At 37.2% G+C, this 21495-nt stretch overlaps 1 protein-coding gene across 2 annotated transcripts in view; it reads right to left on the reverse strand.

The window, feature by feature from the left end:
- FAM189A1 (family with sequence similarity 189 member A1) overlaps positions 1-21495 on the reverse strand; it is a 2511558-nt gene that overhangs the window by 151035 nt on the left and 2339028 nt on the right. The gene's annotated exons all lie outside the window — the stretch shown is intronic.

Genomic DNA, 21495 nt, shown 5'->3' on the forward strand with positions numbered 1-21495 from the left:
AATATTAAATATTATTATTGTAACTCACACTCTGTTTCCTATGGAATTTGCAAAAATGTACTAGTCTGATATAATGTACTAGACTGCACTTCTTAAGTTTATGCATCATAATATGAATTTACTTCCAGTATTACTTTGTAATATTACTTTGTTAGTCTGTATCATCTATATGATCCATCATAAGTATACAGAATTTCTAATGTATGCTGAACTATTTCGTAATTATTTGCTTGAACTTTTTGCATTGTATAACTATCATTAATAACCTACTGTATTGAGATTGTTATGGAGCTTTTCTCCCCAGGACTCCATTGAAAACGGGTTCATTTTGGCCCAATGGACTATCCTGGTAAACCAACTGCAAATAAATAAATAAATAAATAAATATTTGCTTTATCATATGGAAGGACAGCAGTATTATTCATCATGGTCAGTGCTTAATTGTACACTATGTGGCAATATAGCCAAGTATTACCTAGGTAAAGTATATCTACAGAAACTGTAATCACTCCAAAACCAGGATTCTCTAGGTGCAAGTTCCTGTTAAGGAAGTTCAACTGAATCACTTCATTAAAATGTGGGCACTGGGCTCTGGTTAGACACTGCCATACTGGACAAACAAAAAGATGCTGGAGATGTTGGAATGGCATTAATAGAGCTAGGTGGGCAAGACTTAATAAAGTAGATGAATGATAGACTAGGGGGCGAAGGCAAACAGTGAGTAAGCAGAACTATGAATTGCTACTGATGTCCACTGCATTCAAACCAAAATAAGGACAAGGTAATATATACAGTCAATTAAAAGCAGCTGTTGGAAGGGTGGTACTCTTTAACTCCTATAGAAAAGCTCTCTAATAAAGTCTTAAAATTGTGTCTGAGACAAAACGGCATGATGTTTTACCCCCACTCTTGTAGTGTAATCATTGTGAGAACCATTAGTCCTTTTAATCAATCAATCAATCAATCAATCAATCAATCAATCAATCAATCAATCAGTCTCTCAAGAGAACTAAGGTACTTGTAGGGCAAAGGCCTGAAGATTCTTTTCCTGTTCACAAGCATAGAACCAGTAAGATGCAGTAGCTAACTTATTGACTTAGTTTAAGCTCTGGTTAGGAATATTAATGTGAAATAATTTCTGAATGAAATCACTAGTAGCTGTTGTAGCTAGTGTAGTATAGGATGCATTGCATAAACTCATAAAGGTTAAGTCATCTAAAGGAGTCTGATTTGAGCTTCTTCGAGACTGCCAAAAGCCATAAGTGATTTAAAGGTTGTACATATTATCTGTATAGATTTTAGAGGCAAATAGGTAGCAGATGTAAGGTACTTAAATATGAATCACCTTTTAAACAAACAGTACCTACCAGACCTAACCCTGCATAAGGTAAATACTCTATTAGAATAATAATTACCGCTAGAAAGCAAAGGCAAATCCAACCAACAGTTTTGCTTCTGTTATTTTAACTAGTAGTACACCATCCATCACTATTTAAAATCACAGTTAATCCCCACACACCCCATGTATACCAATCTTTTCTAGAAGGGTACTGAGGGGATCTGCCTCATAAAACCCATATTCAGTGAGTCTCTCCTTTCATATCTTTACCATCACAATCCTCCTTGCATTTGACTATTTTTCCTCCAACTCACTAAAAGTAGTCTCCTCTCTGCCATTCTAAACACACTCTTCCCAACCACTTATTTATTGTCCCCTTCCCCCTTGTCTTTCAAGACTGAGCAATCATCCTTTTAGTGTAGAGTAAGAGTAGACGAGCTGGGATTGGTATATATCTCACGGGTACAGTAGTATAACGGATGTTGTAGGCTGGGTAAACTTTAGAGGCCAGGATGAGAAGGATGGCAATGAGCAGCAATTATTAGTTATTAATCATTAGGCTGATCACTGAATATAATGCCCCCGTGACTTATATCTGTCCAGACAAAGAGGTGACCTGTGTCTGGCATCTGGCATAAATGGCATCCTTTAATCCATTACTGATAGAGTTACTGTATATCAACAAGTCAAATGGCATCAGAAATACTTGGTGTAGGTATCTAAACCACTTCTGCCACATCAACAGAATGATTTAGAGGGACAGATATACAGTGGATAATAAAAGTGTACACACCCCTGTTAAAACGCCAGGTTTTTGTGATATAAAAAAATGAGACCACAATAAATCCAAACTTTTCCCACCTTTAATGTGACCTATAACCTGTACAATTCAATTGAAAAACAACCAAATATCTTAGGGGAAAAATATAAAAAAATAAAAAATATACAATAAGCTGGTTGCATAAGTGTGCACACCATTAAACTAATACTTTGTTGAAGCACCTTTTGATTTAATTCTAGCATTCAGTCTTCTTTGGTACACAAATAGACTCTGATTAATCCCAAATAAAGTTCAGCTGTCCTAGTAGGATTTTCCTGACATTTACTCAGTTGCCTGCTACAGCAAAAGCCATGGTTCACAGAGAGCTTACAAAGCATTAAAGGGATCTCATTGTTGAAAGGTATCAGTCAGGAGAACAGTACAAAGAATTTTCCACAGCATTGGATATACTATGGAACACAGTGAAAACAGTCATCAAAAAGTGGAGAATATATGGGACAACAGTGACGTTGCAAAGAACTGGATGTCTCTCCAAAATTGATGAAAAGACAAGATGAAAACTGGTCAGGGAGCTGCCAGGAGACCTACAAAAACACTAAAGGAGTTGCAGGAATTTCTGGCAAGTACTGGTTGTGTACTACGTATGACAATAATCTCCTATATTCTCCATATGTCTGGACTATGGGGTAGGGTTACAAGACAGAAGCCTTTTCTTACACAGAAAAACATCCAGGCCTGGCTAAAATTTGCAAAACAGTACAGCAAGTCTCTCAAAAACATGTGGGAAAATGTGTTATGGTCTGATGAAACCAAGGTTAAATTTTTGGCTACAATTCCCAAAGGTAAGTTTCGCACAAAAACAACATTTCCCATCACCAAATGAACACCATCCTCATGGTGAAGCATGGTGGTGGCAGTATCATGCTGTGGGGTTGCTTTTCCTCAGCTGGAACTGGGGCTTTAGTCAAGGTGGAGGAAATTATGAACAGTTCCAAATACCAGTCACTTTTGGCCGAAAGATGACGAGGAATTTCACTTTCAACATGACAATGACCCCAAGCATACATGCAAATCAACAAAAGAATGGCTTCACTAGAAGAAAATTAAAGTTTTGGAATGGCCCAACCAGAGCCCAGACCTAAATCCAATAGAAAATCTGTGGGGTGACCTGAAGAAGGCTGTGCACAAGAGATGCCCTTGCACTCTGACAGATTTGGAGCTCTTTTGCAAGGAAGAGTGTGCAAATATTGCCAAGTCAAGATGTGCCATGCTGATATACTCCTACCCAAGAAGACTGAATGCTGTAATTAAATCAAAAGGTGCTTCAACAAAGTGTTAGTTTAAGGGTGTGCACACTTATGCAATCAGCTTATTGTACGTGTTTTATTTTTTTGCATTTTTTCCCCCTAACAGATTTGTTTTTCAATTGAATTGTACAAGCTATAGGTCACATTAAAGGTGGGAAAAGTTTTAAAATGATTTATTGTGGTCTCATTTTTTTATATCACAAAAACCTGGCATTTTAACAGGGGTGTGTACACTTTTTATATCCACTGTATCTGACCCACAGACTCACCATTCACATAAAACAAAGTTCATCCCTGTCTATATTCAAGCTCAACTTAGATCTATTGATGGGAAACAGAAAATTTACCCCAGGACTGCCCCTGTACAACTAATGGACAAAGACAGCTCCTAAACACTTACTCCCAGGCATGGATCCTCTCAAGTTATCTATGGTATGATCCCAGTTATTCTCATTATGGTTAATATATAATTATCAACCACTGGATTGGATAAGGCCATCTCTAACCGATTAGGATAGGAAATTCTGAGCACAAATGGGCCACAATGGCAGATAGCTTAGTACTTACCCATAAACCTATGAACTTTTAAAAGTTTAAGAAAAGCCATGATGTATAATAGGAATGCTAAAATGATTTTCAGGAAGCTGCGGAGTAAGGAAGAATGGGGAAGTGTGTTGGTGCTAAAGAATAGAAGTAGGTGGAGACAGGAGTTGAAGTAGGTGGAGCAAGGAAATAATGTTGTGTATTGGTATTGAGACTACAAAGGAAATGAAGATGGGGTGGTTGGAAAATGGTAATAGGGTAGTAAGCTGAATGTGGGGAGGTAAAGTGAAACAGGCTGGCACTGCATCTCACTGGAGACAGTCAGTGGAAGCCATGGATGCAAGGTAAGAGATGGTAAAGGACAGGTAAAGAAAGGAACAGAGTGAATAGATTGTAAGAATGGTAGAAAAATATATAATCAAGATATCTGTAAAGCTGCAAGAAAGAGAAAGTGAGAAAGGTAATTGGCAAGGCATATCTAGGGTAGCTAATAATGAATGCAAGCAGCACTTCCAAGAAAGGGAGATTCCTAAGCATACAACAGAGTGGTAAGAAAAAATATGACAAAGAGTGTGCATTAGATTAATTTCTAGGTCTTCTATATGTGTTAGTTTAAAGCAGGAGGAGAATCCAACAGCAGTTAATGAGAGATGATATCATGGCTTGAGCAAGTTGCATAGGAGTTAATTCCGGTGAGTTGAGAGATGGAACCCTTTCAGTTAAGAAAAACGTTAAGAAATTTAATGTTGTGGAGAATTTTCAGTGCCCTGGTGTTCTAATTACTGTGAGAAAACTGCCCACTACTAGAAGGCAAATGAGCAACCCCACTTGAACCCTATACACAGCCCTTGGCAATACCATCTCCAGTCTAGCAACCATTTCCCTTGCCATTATTTTTGCACCAGGGAAACAAAATTAAACAAGACGGAAATTAATAGGATCCTCAGGATCCACCTTCCCTTTAGGAAGTACAATTGTTATAGCTTCCTTCATAGACTTAGCTAATTTACACTCTTCCAGCATATTATTAACCACATCTGCCATTTCTTTAGCCAAACCCAGGCCTACTTCTTTGTAGAATTCACCAGGAAAACCATCCAGTTATCATGCTCTATCTCCCTTCATAGCTTACATTTATTGTTCAGTAGCAAACATTTGTCCTTCTATGTGGCACTCAAACCCTGAGCTGTTGGACTATTCAGTATCCCCCCCTCAACTACATTATTAAGTTCCAGAGAGTCTTCCTTCAGTTATATAGGTCCCTCCTCTTACTAAATCAATAACCCCCTCTTTTCCTACTAGCATGCAGGCCCACATTTCATAATCCCTCCTTGTTCTTTTTTTCCTCCAGTCCAAGTCTTCTTCCTTGTATCATTTAACCCCAGGCCAAAAACTTCAAAATCTACCACAGACCTCTTCCATTACTTTATGTATCTCCTAACAAGCTCTACTTTGAATTTTCACTCTTCTAATCTTTTAAGACTATCTTACAGATTCCTAACTTCCTCCAGTCTATCTTCTTTCTCATCCTCACAGTTCTCCTGCATCTGCTTCAACATCCTTCCTCCATTCCTAATTACATCTTTTCTCACCCTATTCATTTTCCTAATTCTACTAAAATCCATCATCTCTAATGTAGCATCATTCACATCTCATTGTTTTATTCTTAGTTACCACTTTTACCTATTCTCTCAGGACTTGACCAACCATACTCTACACCCACCACTTTTCCTTCAGTGTTCACCAGTTCTCCAAGTTCTGCATCCACCATATCTCACATACAGTCTGTACCTTCCATTCTGCAGTCCCAATGACATGAACAGAAATACCTCTGCCTAAAATATCCACTGATAGTAACCATCCCCTTGATATCTCATCCATCAAGATTTCATCAGCTTATTAGCTATTTCCTATCATCCCTTGAAAATGCAATCTGTAATTATTTATGCCATCTCTGTCTCCATACATAAACTAGACCCAAATTCTCCATCCCACTTAACATACACTTTTGAAAAGTCCTAAAGAATTCCACCCTATCAAATAACACATATAACGCTGCATTCATAACAATATTAAAATTCTCACTTATTAGTCCATTGTTCTCTCTTTTAACTTCACCTATTGCTTTTAAAAAGCAGTCCAATACCCGATCTTTATGATCATTTGGTCAATAATGCATGCTAATACCACCTTTTTTCCTTCTAACTCACCTCTTACAACTATCTACCATCTTTTTACTTATCCATTAGTTTCCTCTATTACCCAACCCTGCTTTACCGCAATTGCTAAGTCTCTCTCTTTTCCCCACCCATTAAATATTCTTTCTTTCGCAATTTTCTCATCTCCATATTTTTCAGTTTTAGTTCTTGCAAGGAAAATACATGCACATTCTCCATACTAAGATTAACTATAATCATTTCCCTTTTAATAGGTAAATTTATCACCCCCACATTCTATGTAATGAGACACATATGTCAATTTCCTTTCTCCCTAACCCTCTTTATTAAGGTTTCTCCTACCAAAGCCAGTGACTATGGATTCATAAGTCTCTGGGTGTGGTTCAACAACACATCTATATGTATTCCCCATCAGTAATGTGTATCACATGACTTGTGTAGCCATCCTTGTGCAATGGGCTAAAGTTGTGCCTCCTCCAATAGTGCTTCCTATGTCACATTTTTAATTTCCTTTACAATTCCCTATCCCCCCAACAACTATCACCTCCATGTGTCCTCCCACACTCATACCCCTGAAACCTAATAGCCACTGCTATTAGCATCTCCTCTAATCAGTCTTTCTATACCCTATGAAGTACTCTTGATCCCCAGCCGCTACATCTCTTAAATATCCCCATAATGTTTTCATCCTTTGTACAATACTTTTGTTCTCCTTTCAACTCCACTGATGGAACCCTTCCTCAGACAGTAAAACTTTGTGATCCTGACACCCCAATCTGAATTGCATTTAACATGTACAGAACATTTTTTTTTAACTAAGATGATATTAACAGACAAAATGTATCTGATATCATAGATTCCTTCTACAGCACATACTATTGGATCATTTTAGATATACACAAAACATTCATTCTTTGGCTTTCTTTAAATGGCAGCACTTTCCTAACTAACAACCTTCAACACACAAAGCAACAGTTTTCAAATCTTCGGATGCTCATTTGGTGAGTTAGTGTCCACAAACTTTGAAGACAATTATTTGACCCAATAGCTGCTTCTTGCTACAGCAAGGTTTCTAGAAAGTTTACCAGCTGAGAATCAATCCACTATATGATCTCAGGAGAACTGGCCCATCCCTTACTGTGTCTCTCGTGTTACCAATTGGATAACCACAATTTCTGTAAAACAACATACCCGAAAAGGTATTCATAGCATGTCATCATAACAGAGGAAGTATTATGAAGCAATGAATTTAGTGTCCATTTTCAAGCCTTTAAACTAATACTTCTCTCATTGCTTCCTTCATTTTTCCTTCTACATTTAAATACTGGCAGCTTCATCTCCCTCCAAATGATCAAGTTGGGGCTGAGAAGGCAACGCAAAAAAAAAACAAAGAGAACAGACAGAAGAGCAGCGTTTAATAGCATCTCCACAATAGGTAACCCTCCCCTTTCCCTGCAATATTTTTATCTGCATCATTCTTTTGCTAAAATGCTGAGATTTATCTCTGCTTATAAGCATCAGCTCAACTTACATTTAGAAGTGTTTCCATCTCCTTGCACATGGTTGCTAGGTCCTTGCCTCATAGCTGTACCTGCTACAGCTATATCCTTGAGATCTTGAAGGGAAAGCTTATCAGCTGAAACTGTTTTCCACTCCTTAAGCCTTTCCTTCAGTGGAGATCTATCTTTGAAAACAGCAGTACTTTGAGGAATATCCTACCTTTCCCACCCTCCTCTTTTCATACTGTAGCTGCTTCCTGGGGAATTTGTGCTGTAGCCATGTCGTCCCTCTACTTTCTCATTCGCTGTATACAGGTTGCTGAAAATCCATACCGTCTGCTTTCCCCTGCCCTCTCCTCCACCACTCTTCTGTACCCTGCATAGCATTTTAATAGCAGGGTACCCATCTCTTACAGGTTTTATTACAGACAACTCCTTCCTTTCCACAAAACTGACAGACCATCAGGTGTTTCCACTTTACTATCATCCCCTCCTTACACATGCTGCAGTGAGAGGAAACAGCTGGACCCTCTTCTGATGTATCCTAGGAACTAAGTCTTCAGCTAGTCAAATCTTTTCATCAGGAGGAAAAACATACATTATTAGCACAGGTGTTTGCCACATGAGCCATTCCGTGGTTCTGTAGCTGTGTAGCTTAGTTATAATGTGCCTCTGCCTGTCCCACTACACACCTAATTTGCCAGTTCTCTGAGGTGTGTCTAACTGTTCAAAGTACAGACAATCTGAACTCACACCACTTTCTTCTGGACCTATATTTCTAAAATTTCCTCTCCTTAACCCTCCCCCCCAAGTCCACCAATCACTTCTGAATACTTTTGTGGGCTTATTTTTAGCTGCCTGACCACTCTTTCATAGCTACATATATTTATCTCTCTCTTTCATCTTATTTCGATCAGCTACGATCCTTCCTTTAAGATGCTCAGTGTTCTACTGTATTGCTAGCAGTTTATTTGTACAGTAGTTACAATGGTCACCAGGCCTTCCAGCTTTTGGAAGATCTGGCTATTGTTATCATACAATTACTTAATGGTTTGCTTACATTAGGAGTAAGCGGTAAGTGTTCTCTTGGTTTGCTAGCATAGTCTTGCTAGTGGCACCATTACCATAAAGAAAGATATGGAGAGGGGTGTTGGTTCTTGGGAGATGTCATTCACCCTCCTGAAAAATACTGGGTATCTAATGGTGTGCCAAATAAATTTTTTGTCAGTGTTTGATTACTTTTAGTAAGATTGCACTGAAAGGTACTGAGGTTATTCTGAGATAGATAAAATTCTGGGAGCCACTGATGATAAATACTTGATGCCGTAACCTGTTTCACCATTTTCCCTTCTATGGCAATGTGCAGCTTTCTTCTGATTTACCCCATTTGCTGCCATAACCATTGCCTATTCTATAGTCAGTTTCATCTCATGAGTCTTTAGATTTGCATTATGGTCTCACATGATTTCATGAACATCCTGTTTAGAGTCTGCTAGTAGTGCTACATTGTTTGCATACAGCAGCTATGTTCATCTATCCATACATCCTGTTTGCTGAAGTAGTCCATTACAAGTATGAGCAGGAGGGGATGTAGTGCTGAACCCTGATGCATACCTACTCCCACTGGGAAGTCTTCTCTGAGTCTGAACACTGTTTTGCTTGTGTCATTGGATCCTTGTACACAGCCTACAGTATTTCTGGGACTTCAGACTACTGCAGGACTGCCCAAATCAGCTTTCTTGAAAGCTTGTCTTATGCACTTACCAGATCTAGGAATGTCAAGTTGGTCTCTTTCTCCATCTCCAACTAGTTCTCTACTACTTTCTGTCACTGTAAATATTGGGTCAGTTGTACTGAAGCCAGATCTGAGTTAAAAATGCTCAGATACCATCTTACTTTCTATTACTCTGTGTAGTCTTTTATCAATCATTCTTTCCAGCACTTTCATCTAGCGAGACAGGAGTTTGATACTTCTGTACTATCCACGGCCATTTGTTCTTATACACTGACACTAGACTGCACATTCTCCAGTCATATGAGATACATATTTCTCTCTATATACCATGAATTATTTCTCCGCTAATGCTCCCAACATCATGGCCATATCTGCTAGTCATTATGCATGACTTTTACCTTAAATTTTAAACTGCTAGGGATATATCTGACACTTGTACTAACCAGGGAACTAAAACTGTGTGTCTGGAAAAGAGAACTGTTTCTGAAATTCACAACATGCTCTGGTAGAACCACCTCGCAGATTACTAGATATTCCAAGGCCAATGATTCTTATGACCATTTACACCTTGCCAGTAGCTTCTCTTAGGCTGTAACTCATTTTTCCAGGAGGGACATACCAGGCAATCCCGAAGGACATTTACCATCCATTTACCGTTATGTTTCAAGGAAGATAGTGAGTTGCACTGCTTAACATGCAGGAGAAGTTTGTTGCAGAGGTTTGGGAGACAATGGGTTATAAACCTGTAGCTCCATCACATTTTATGTATCTGCTGGTGCAAATTTAGGTCTCTGGTTCTAGTATTGGTGGAGACATTGGACTTGGCAGAGATACAAAAGGGAAGAGGAACTGTCTGGGTATCTAATGGTGCAGTAAGTGAGATAGAGATCTCCCCTCAGCAATCTAAAACACACTGAATAAAGAGACAGAGATTTCAGTCTTTCTTAGCAGGTCAGGGACTTTAGGTTTTTGATCTTTTTGATTAGGAACCTGTGGAATCTTTCTAACTGCTTGTAGTGAGATACACCCCAACATTGGCCTTATACTCAATAATTGATGTGATTAATGCTGAGAACAGGAAGTGATCACCTCTTTAGACCTTGATGATATTCCTTTGGCAATTAGCTTTGCTGAATAAAAGGACTTCCTGTCAACTTTTGTCACATGATGGTCAAAACAGAAATAGTTATCAACCCAAGTTCACAGGTACTAGATGACACTTTTGTTTTTTTAGTGGTGTGTTGTTTAAACTCTCCAAGTTCCCATTAGGAACACCAAATAGCTTTTTAAATAAACCATAACACAGCCAAGCAACCATGAAATTCCCTGCAAACATAAGGTTAAATAAACCAGAAGAGAGGGAATGCATCCAGCCTAAGGTGAAATTGTCTGGTATATCCCAGCACTACAGTCTCTCACTCAATATACAGCCTTTGCAAACACTGACTTATCAAATAATAATAATAATAATAATAATAATAATAATAATAATAATTATAACAATAGCAATAATAGTACTCATTTGTTAACCAAGTAGACCCACTGAGCACATGGTCTCTTTTCAGGGATGACCCAGGGACAATGTCTGGTGAAGTGGCAAACTGTTAAGTCTAACACATATCATTCATCACACTAACTCTTCAAACTACTCCCTCAGCAACAGCTGTGCAAAAGGGATCAGAGTAAATAATCTCAACTCCATTGCTCACCCAAACAATAAAGGACACAGGGCTTAACCATGCATTTAAAATAATGTAAACCAGAAAAAACTTAAAATGTAGCCAGCTGAGCCCTGCTAGAAACTATACAAATCTATGCTCAAAAATCTATAATCAAACCGAACATAACAACTAATATAAATCCTGAAAATCAGTTCTACCACATATATACAGGCTACTATTCAAACACTTCACCTTAAAGAACTGAAAACATTTGCAATAAGCTTAGTACAAAATATAATACTATTACCCACCTACTGTCGACACAATTACTGTACGCAACCAGATGAAGACTATCTACCCTTAGAATGAATATTAATAACTCTAATTATAAAACACTGTAAATATTAACAGCAAGTAATAAATAACCTTAAGCAGGAAGTTCAGGATGTTTTCAGATATACAAATTAGCATTCAAGAAGTGCCCAACAAATACTCACAAATGTTCAAAGAAATACTTTGTAAGATGTTATATTGCATAAAAAAAAATTGCACACAAATTGAATTGTGGGAAGCTATTTACATCGAAGAGTCTCCCATGCCAATAATCATAAATAATTTGTTAACTCTGATCAAAGTTTCTATCACATGGTAGTCAAACTACCATATACACGTTTGCCAGTATACTACACTGAAATATATTTAGAAAATATATTTTCAAAATATCCACAAATAAACACAGAAACCCTTATCACATATTCCATTATAAATGTAATAGCAACTCATACATAATATACTTTCTGGTATAAAATTAACCCTCACTTACAGTTATTATATTTTGTCAATTTGATTAGGTCTCACATCCAAATTTTCATATGTTTGTTTACAAACCTGGGTGAACATGTAGGATACGCATTTTATGTAAAAATCTCATGACGTTAAGCACATAAGGGTGAATATACATATATAGTTAATGCCATGAGATTTTTTATGTTGCTCATACCATTCTAGTCATATTTCCCATTCTTTTGTCCATCATACACGCAGAAGTAAGACTGTGAGCTTTGTTTGCACATTTTGTTATACATACAGCATACTCTCAAATGTCTACCTCCTAAATTCTAAAAAGAAACCATGTAAATATCATCAGAATGGACATTAGCAGCACTACAACCTTTATCAAAAATAGATAGGGGGCCAGATTCAATAAAGCCTACTCTAAGTGCACACTAAGTGTACATGATATGTATTCAGGAACAGTTTTATAACATTCTTTGTGCTTTGTAGTCACTCAGAAAGAATACGTTAAGTATATATGTAGTCTACACTTTGTGGTAACCTTTATGAATCTCTGTCAGTATTTATTTAAAGCTGCAAGAAAATCAGTAGAAAAACTAAAATTAGGACGTAGAAGATTTGAGTTATGCTTGTGTTATTTGTTCACTCAGAATGGTGTACACTTAGTATAGGCGTTATTGAATCCTGGGGAGGGATTAATACAGAGGCTACCTAACCAAGCAAATATCCTTAAAATTCTTATAAATACTGAATACAAATTCCAATCAAAATATAGTGCATACCTACAAATAATATTAAAGTCCTTCCACAGTAATTTTATTTGTGCACCTAATACCCCATTTAAAGTTTCTGATATGCCATATTGTGCCTTCTAATAACAATCACCTTTTTTAATTCTAAAAGGACCTTGGCATGCTGAGATTTTCACACAGGTAATCAAAAATACTGTTAACAACCCCTTCAGTTTCCTGTATATCAGATGGACTGCATATGGAAAGTCATCCATCAAAATACTTAGAACCACTTATGCAAACCTTAGTTATAAATTCTATTACATGGTTTTTATCCATTTGTTTTTCCGTGATCTTACATCCAGTATACAACATAATCTACTCAGGGAACAACTTATAAGAGCACAGAGTCCATTTTACTATTAGTCTTACTCTGAATCAAAAAACAAAACAAAACAAAACAAACAAAAAGAAAACTGATAGATCAAGAAAGAGGCATAGAGACAATAAAGTCGATTTTTGAGGATAAAAAAGAGATTGTTATTGCATTATCATTATTACGCAATAAACCTACAATTTCTACACATTATCATTATTACGCAATAAACCTACAATTTCTACACAGAGGATAAGTAGCAAAAATATTTGTTTATTTAATGGCATTTGTTTACCAGAAAAGTCTGAAAGATCACTGCCCTTTTTTCGGAGGAGGCCTGGGGAGAAAAGTTCCATTATACAGACATCATGGATATCACATGGATTATTTCATCATTTATAGCCAGTTTCATTCATGAGAAGCAGTCCCATTATTCAAACAGCCTTGCCATCAGTTACATCATTGACAAACAGTTTTGATTAAAAATAATACTTACATGGGTTGTAATATTTTTTTCTAAATACGGGTAGGCATATGCAATGCAATATTATCAGTATGTCTATATTGTAACGGTTTTACATAAGAATATCTGTTACTATAAAGAACTGTTCAAAATCCAGGACACAGGAATATGGGATAAAGAGTTAAAGCAGACCAAATAATTGTAGGAGAGGAGAAAGCACAAGGAAGTTAAAGAAGAAAAAATGATAGCGGACAGTATAGTTATGATAACAGTACATTAGGTTTTGGGCAGCAGAGAGTTATGGCATGAATTCATATACTTACATTATTACCAGTTTAACTTGGAGTGGTGCAGGTGCAGAGACATTTATCTATCAGGCCTTTCGTCAGTTTTCATTTAAAGACTTTCAGGTTGCAGACTGTTCTTAAGTGGAATGGGATGGTATTCCAGCTTATAACAATGTAGTGTGAATACAGGGAGTATCTAGCATTGTTGCTATGTTTAGTTGTGGACAGTAATGATTTGTCAGTGAAACATAGAGGTCTCTTAGTAGTGTAAGGATGAATGATAGAGTGAAAGGAGTGGAATTGTTTAGGGTTATGGAAGGAAAGAAAGGAATAAATTGGTGGAAAAAAAATAATTGCACAAGAAAAACTTAAAAGCAAAAGATAATAACTTAAGATCATTAATGGAACAGATCAGAGCTAAACATTTTATAGACAAAGAAGCAATGAGTCACCTGGAAAAGGAAGTAACAGATAAACTGAGACAAGATAAAGAATAAAAATCAAAGGTTACAAAAGTTATAAAAATGAAAGAAAAAGAGATCTGATATAGTACGATATTTATGCAGAGAAGAAAGCCAATTTAATCAATATGAAAAATGCAGCTCCAACAACATTTGAAGATAGGTACAGTTAGACAACTGGATATGGTAAATTTCACAATAAAAATAAGATCACAAAGATAGAATGTAATTAAAAAAACTATTACTGCAAAAACAGTAATCAAATATCAAGGATTTAGTACGGAAACTCTGACAGAGACAATACTGCACCCTGAATGACCAATGAGTCTACAGAAGGAGCAAGATGCATTTGAAGAAAGTATGCCATAGGGTGATGTTCTGGAACTTTCTGTAGGAGACTTGCATGAAATACCAATTTGAATTGCATAGCAAAGGGAAGAGGAGGAAACAGTAGAAACTCCACCACAGGTAATATATCAAAATGATGGGTAAATGAGTCTCCAGATGGAGCAGGATGCATCTGAAGAAGATATGTCACAGAGGGATGTTCTTGAATTTTCTATAGGAAACATGCATGAAGTGTAGTTAGAATTGTATAGCAAGGGAAAGAGCAGAAAACAGCAAACAGGATGTTCTCAATATAGAAAATTTTTGATCTAAGGGAAGACCTACTTGATTTAATAGAGATGGATAGACATATTAAAATAGAATAAAGATTACAGAAAAAAACGAATGAGACCCAAAACATAGAATACTGGTAAAAACTGATAAAACAATAGTAGGGAGTGTTAAGAGGGATCTGTGTGATATGACTAAAAGAAAATAGAATATACCACTGTGCAGCTACACAAATAACAGATAAAATGTTACAACAAAAACATACAGCAGCAAGTGAAAAGAAGGCAACAATTAAAATGCCACCATGAAAGCAAAGCTTAGAAAAACAAAGACAAGATGTATCATTGTTAGAAGAATACAGAAAAGGGAGCAGTTCATCAAAAATTCTTAGAAGGATAGATGTGGTAAAAGCAGCAGAGAATGTCAAAAATATGCAAGATCTATCATACCTTATTTCCAATAAGAAACTAAGAACATTAGCACAAACGGAAACAAATAGGTGGTATGCAGACAAATATAAAGGAAAAGTACAAGACCAGGAATTCATTGATGACCAAAAAAATTTTATGGAGAATTGTTAAACAATAAAAAAGTAATAGTAACACCGCCTACAAAGAAGAAATTGCTACATTTCAGAGAGATCCTGTTGAACATAACAAAGATGCTAAATGGATAGAAACATTAAAAGAAACAGCAATAAGCACTCATATGGAGGATATGAAATGGGAGGAAGTAACAGTCAGACAGATAAAATTAAGAAGGGGTCCTAACTGGAAAACCCCAGGTACAGATGCAGTACTTAGCTTCTGGCTAAAGTTATTGACTTATTTACAAAAAGCTTTAGTTCCAACATAAAAATTACTTATATGCATATACCAAACAGAAACCACCCTGGTTAACAATAGGAAAAACTATAGTCTTCTTTATGAGCGAACCTACAAGCTACCTTAAGAACTATATACAAGTAGCTTTTCTTCTGATTATATATGAATTATATAATGGAATTGATATAGATAGAGTTCCTAGCCATTCAGAAAAAAATGAATCATAGCAATAGAACAAAAGGGTCATAAAAGGAAATCAAAAGGAATAAAATATCAATATTGTTAAACAACACCATAGTAGAGAGCTGTAAGGAGGGTATAAGTACAACATCAATCTTCTTCTTCTTTCTGCTGCTCCCGTTAGGGGTTGCCACAGCAGATCAGCTGTTTCCATTTCTTCCTGTCCTCTGCATCTTGCTCTGTCACACCAACCACCTGCATGTCCTCTCTCACCACATCCATAAACCTCATCTTAGGCCTTCCTCTTTTCTTGTTAACTGGCAGCTTCATCCTTAGCATCTTTTTCCCAATATACTCTGCATCCCTCCTCAGCACATGTCCAAACCAATGTAATCTTGCCTCTCTGGCTTTGTCTCCAAACCTTCCAACCTAGGCTGACCCTCTAATATAACATCAATAGATTACAAAACAAAAAAAAAAAAAAAAACATTCAAAAGCACCCCACAGTCTTGGATTATGGAAAGTTTACAGATGTGTAAGATATACCTTAGACTGATCAATTACATTGTGGTGATTTTGGAACAATGGCAAAACCCTTTGCAGCTAAATCATGAGAATAAGTAAATTATTATTTTAGGAATAAAAATTCCAAGGGAATATTCCAAGGTGATTCTTTGTCACAGCTGCTCACTTTCTTGCCCTTACACCATTTGGTTGTTGCAGTCTAAGCTATGGTTACAGCTTAACTTCAGGAAGCCAGCCTAGTTCAAAAACAAATAATCTACTTTTTTAGATGATTTAAAACTGTACACTTCATCAGAGGAGCATCAGAAGTCAAAACTACAAAAAGATAAAACTTTCTGAGGTGATACAGGAATGAGGGTTAGTTTTGAAAATGTGGAAAAGTAACATTTATATTCAGAAAATGTGCAGCACCCTGAAAATAATAGTCTGGGACAGGGATATGATAAAAAAGAACTTGAAAAGGAAGCTGTGTATAACAGTTTGGGAATAGATGAAGGGCTGGCAATAATACATAAACAAATGAGAACAAAGCTTACTAAGAAATACTTCAAAGGACTAAAGCCAATATTGAGAACTGCCTTGGCATCTAGGAATAAAGTTCAAGCTATAAATCAGCTTGCTTTTCCACTGTGTACAGCTTTGGTATAATTAACTAGCAACAAATAGACTGAATCAGTTTGAGAAGAAAACAACAAAATTGATTCATGCTTATCAAATGATATATAAAACTCAGTGCATGCCAAGATTATATACACCTCAGAATGAAGGAAGTACGGGCCTCCTCAAAACTGATTACATGTATAGGTCAACAGTCGTGGGACTGCACATTTGCGGATCTCATCAGAACCAACCATAGTGAAAGGTCTAAAGCATGAAGAGAAGACGTCTAAGATGACATCTTTACCTAGTTTAGCAGAAGCATTTTGGAAAAGAGTGGGAATGGAAATCAAACAACAAGTAGATGAGAATCACAAAGCAACAGAATGTGCCCTCCGTGAAAAAAAAGGCAAAAGAAAGAATAAAAACAACAGGACCAAAGCAAAAGAAAATAAAAATACCAGAAATATAGCAGCAGGTATATGGAACTCCTGGAGTAATAACATGTTGATGAAGATTGGAGGCATGAAAGGTTAAGGAGAGGTGAATTTAAACCAAACAACGAGTGGATGATAATGGATAATGGCAGTTCAAGACTGTGGACTACATACTTGGATGACAGAGTCTATAAAGAAAGTAAGCGACATTGGGGGTTGTGCAAACACTACAACAAACAAGTAGTTGAGAAGCACTGGAAAAATGAACCACAAATCCTTAATGGCAGTTCAAGACTGTGGACTACATACTTGGATGACAGAGTCTATAAAGAAAGTAAGCGACATTGGGGGTTGTACAAACACTACAACAAAGTAGTTGAGAAGTACTGGAAATATGAACCACAAATCCTTAATGGCAGTTCAAGACTGTGGACTGCATACTTGGATGGCAGCGTCTATAAAGAAAGTAAGCGACATTGGGGGTTGTACAAACACTACAACAAACAAGTAGATGAGAAGCACTGGAAATATGAACCACAAATCCTTAATGGCAGTTCAAGACTGTGGACTACATACTCTTTGGATGACAGAGTCCATAAAGAAAGTAACACTACAACAAACAAGTAGTTGAGAAGTACTGGAAATATGAACCACAAATCCTTAATGGCAGTTCTAGACTGTGGACTACATACTTGGATGGCAGAAGCACTAGAAATATGAGCCACAAATCCTTAATGGCAGTTCAAGACTGTGGACTACATACTCTTTGGATGGCAGAGTCCATACATGGGGTTGTGCAAACACTACAACAAAGTAGTTGAGAAGTACTGGAAATATGAACCACAAATCCTTAATGGCAGTTCAAGACTGTGGACTACATACTCTTTGGATGACAGAGTCTATAAAGAAAGTAAGCAACATTGGGGGTTGTGCAAACACTACAACAAACAAGTAGTTGAGAAGCACTGGAAATATGAACCACAAATCCTTAATGGCAGTTCAAGACTGTGGACTACATACTTGGATGACAGAGTCTATAAAGAAAGTAAGCAACATTGGGGGTTGTGCAAACACTACAACAAACAAGTAGTTGAAAAGTACTGGAAATATGAACCACAAATCCTTAATGGCAGTTCTAGACTGTGGACTACATACTTGGATGGCAGCGTCTATAAAGAAAGTAAGCGACATTGGGGGTTGTGCAAACACTACAACAAAGTAGTTGAGAAGTACTGGAAATATGAACCACAGATCCTTAATGGCAGTTCAAGACTGTGGACTACATACTCTTTGGATGACAGAGTCTATAAAGAAAGTAAGCAACATTGGGGGTTGTGCAAACACTACAACAAACAAGTAGTTGAGAAGCACTGGAAATATGAACCACAAATCCTTAATGGCAGTTCAAGACTGTGGACTACATACTTGGATGACAGAGTCTATAAAGAAAGTAAGCGGCATTGGGGGTTGTGCAAACACTACAACAAACAAGTAGTTGAGAAGCACTGGAAATATGAACCACAAATCCTTAATGGCAGTTCAAGACTGTAGACTACATGCTTGTTGGATGTTAGAGTTTATGAAGAAAGTAAGCAACATTGGGGGATTGTGCAAACACTACAACAGACAAGTAGTTGAGAAGCACTGGAAATATGAACCACACATTCTTAATGGCAGTTCAAGACTGTGGACTACATACTTGTTGGATGACAGAGTCTATAAAGGAAGTAAGAGACACTGGGGGTTGTGCAAACACTACAACAAACAAGTAGTTGAGAAGCACTGGAAATGAGTCTCCTTCAATGAAGGCATGCCCATTCACCCTCACACCTACCTGCATGTCTTCTCCACACAGAAGGCGCTCCAACTGAGAATCAAACTTGAGAACCTCTTGCTGTGAGGCGACAATGCTAACTGCTGCACCACTGCGGCCCTCTTGAGAAGCACTGGAAATATGAGCCACAAATTCTTAATGGCAGTTCAAGACTGTGGACTACATACTCTTTGGATGACAGAGTCCATAAAGAAAGTAAGCGACATTGGGGGTTGTGCAAACACTACAACAAACAAGTAGTTGAGAAGCACTGGAAATATGAACCACAAATCCTTAATGGCAGTTCAAGACTGTGGACTACATACTTGTTGGATGACAGAGTATATAAAAAACGTAAGAGACACTGGGGGTTGTGCAAACACTACAACAAACAAGCACTGGAAATATGAACCACAAATCCTTAACCAAAATAACTATAATTTTCCTTGTATTGCACCCAACTCGACTTGGCCCACTCCTTTCCCTTACCAGCCATTAGGTGGGTTTTTACTAACCCTGCCTTTTATTACTTCTTTCTCTCTCTCACTCTCCACTCTCTCCTACCTCAACCAAATTGTCCAGATAAATCTAAACTAATGATCTTCACCAATAACAAAACACAAAACCATACTCCCCCATTTATCATATATTCTTCCAACAAAACCAAAATTGAACCTGTCCCTTAAACCAAACTGCTTGAAGTCACCATTGACAATTGCCTGAGATTTTACAAACACTTAGCACTGGTCAATAAAAAAGCTCATATAAAACTATGCTCAATCTACAGAATTAAGCCATTCCTAACCAACACTAATACACAGTCAATTGCTAGGATCCATCTACTGTCTACCCTTCTTAAAAAAAACACAGACTTAAAAAAACTACATGCCTGCTACAACAAAATCCCCAGATTTGCAATGGACTCCCCTTACAAATCTCACCACTGTGCTGCCCTTCACATACTCAAGTGGCTTGAACTACCTAATTTCTTGTCTTAGAATCAACTAACTACTACCCATACCATTATATATCATCCTGATAAATGCCCAGCACTCCAAAACCTGGTACAACCATACTCTAATAATAGAAACCTAAGATAATCTGTCAAATTCCTATTAAAAGTCACTAAATCCAACAACAACTATGGTGATTCTCTATTCTTCAGCCAAATATCAAGAACCTGGAACTTCGTCCCTCAGCACATCATAAATACCACCAACTCATCCAAGTTTAAACAACTTCTCAGGGAGCACTTAACCAACAACTGGCTCTGCTCCTGCACATCTCCAGGGTGATCATACAGCCCAGTCTTCTAGCTCTCCTACATCACAGCTGCTTTTTCTCTCTCTATTCAAATCTGTTCTCCTTCTACTCATGCTCCCACTTTCCCCTTCTCTTGGGTTCCCCCTTATCTCTCCCATTTACACTCCTTCCTTATCCAAGTTCTCTGTTCCTTGCCCACTTAATTCCAAGTAGCTCCTTTATATCTGAGTTCCCGTATACATAAGTCCTTTCACTGCTATTTAAAATTGTCAGAATGTCATATTTTTGTATTATACTGCTGTCTATACTGGTGCCATAATACTGCATGCTGATTGTAATGTTTTTACATCTTCAAGTTAGACACTCCTAGATATTGTACTCTGTTTATTCTACATACTTTCTCTGTATTGCATACTAAATATTGTTATATGCATTTACTTTGTAGTGGAGCTTTTTTCCCGGGACTCTGCTGAAAATGGAGCACTAGTCCAGTCAGACCATCCCAGTAAACAAATGTCAAATAAAATAAATTAGTGAAAATTATGAAGTTCTGATCACATAGAATCATCCAATACCAACAGTTAAGAAAATAGAAACAAGCAAGCCAGATATGGTAGCCCATGAAAAAACTCAAAAGTAGCATTAATCACTTAAGTAGGTACACCCTGCAATTATACTGCCCTAGTGGAAACTAGAACAATGTGGGATAAGGACACCCAAACAATAGCAGTAGAAGCAACAGGGCTAATAAAAAAATAATTTTCAGGGGTACTTAAGTATGACACCATTATATGTAGCTCCATATGAATTGCAGAATGAGGCAATTTTGAGTGCACTGTGGGATCTGTGATGAACATTCTTGGGAAACATCCAAGACTGAAGCAATACTAATTTCTGTGTCTATATCAGAAGCACGTAAAGGCTTCTGAGTGAATACGGAAACGACAACACATATTCATCGAATTGCATTTAAGTGATTTGATGAATATGTCATAGGGCAAGGAGATAGTTGGCCAGCTTCATAGAGTTTCCCTTTCCTTCCCTATAGTGCGATCCCGGAGTTGGTATATTTAGTTAGAGGGG

Source organism: Protopterus annectens, chromosome 7.part1 (assembly GCF_019279795.1).
Source record: "Protopterus annectens isolate FY-2018-M chromosome 7.part1, PAN1.0, whole genome shotgun sequence".
Classification (NCBI taxonomy): Eukaryota; Metazoa; Chordata; order Ceratodontiformes; family Protopteridae; genus Protopterus; species Protopterus annectens.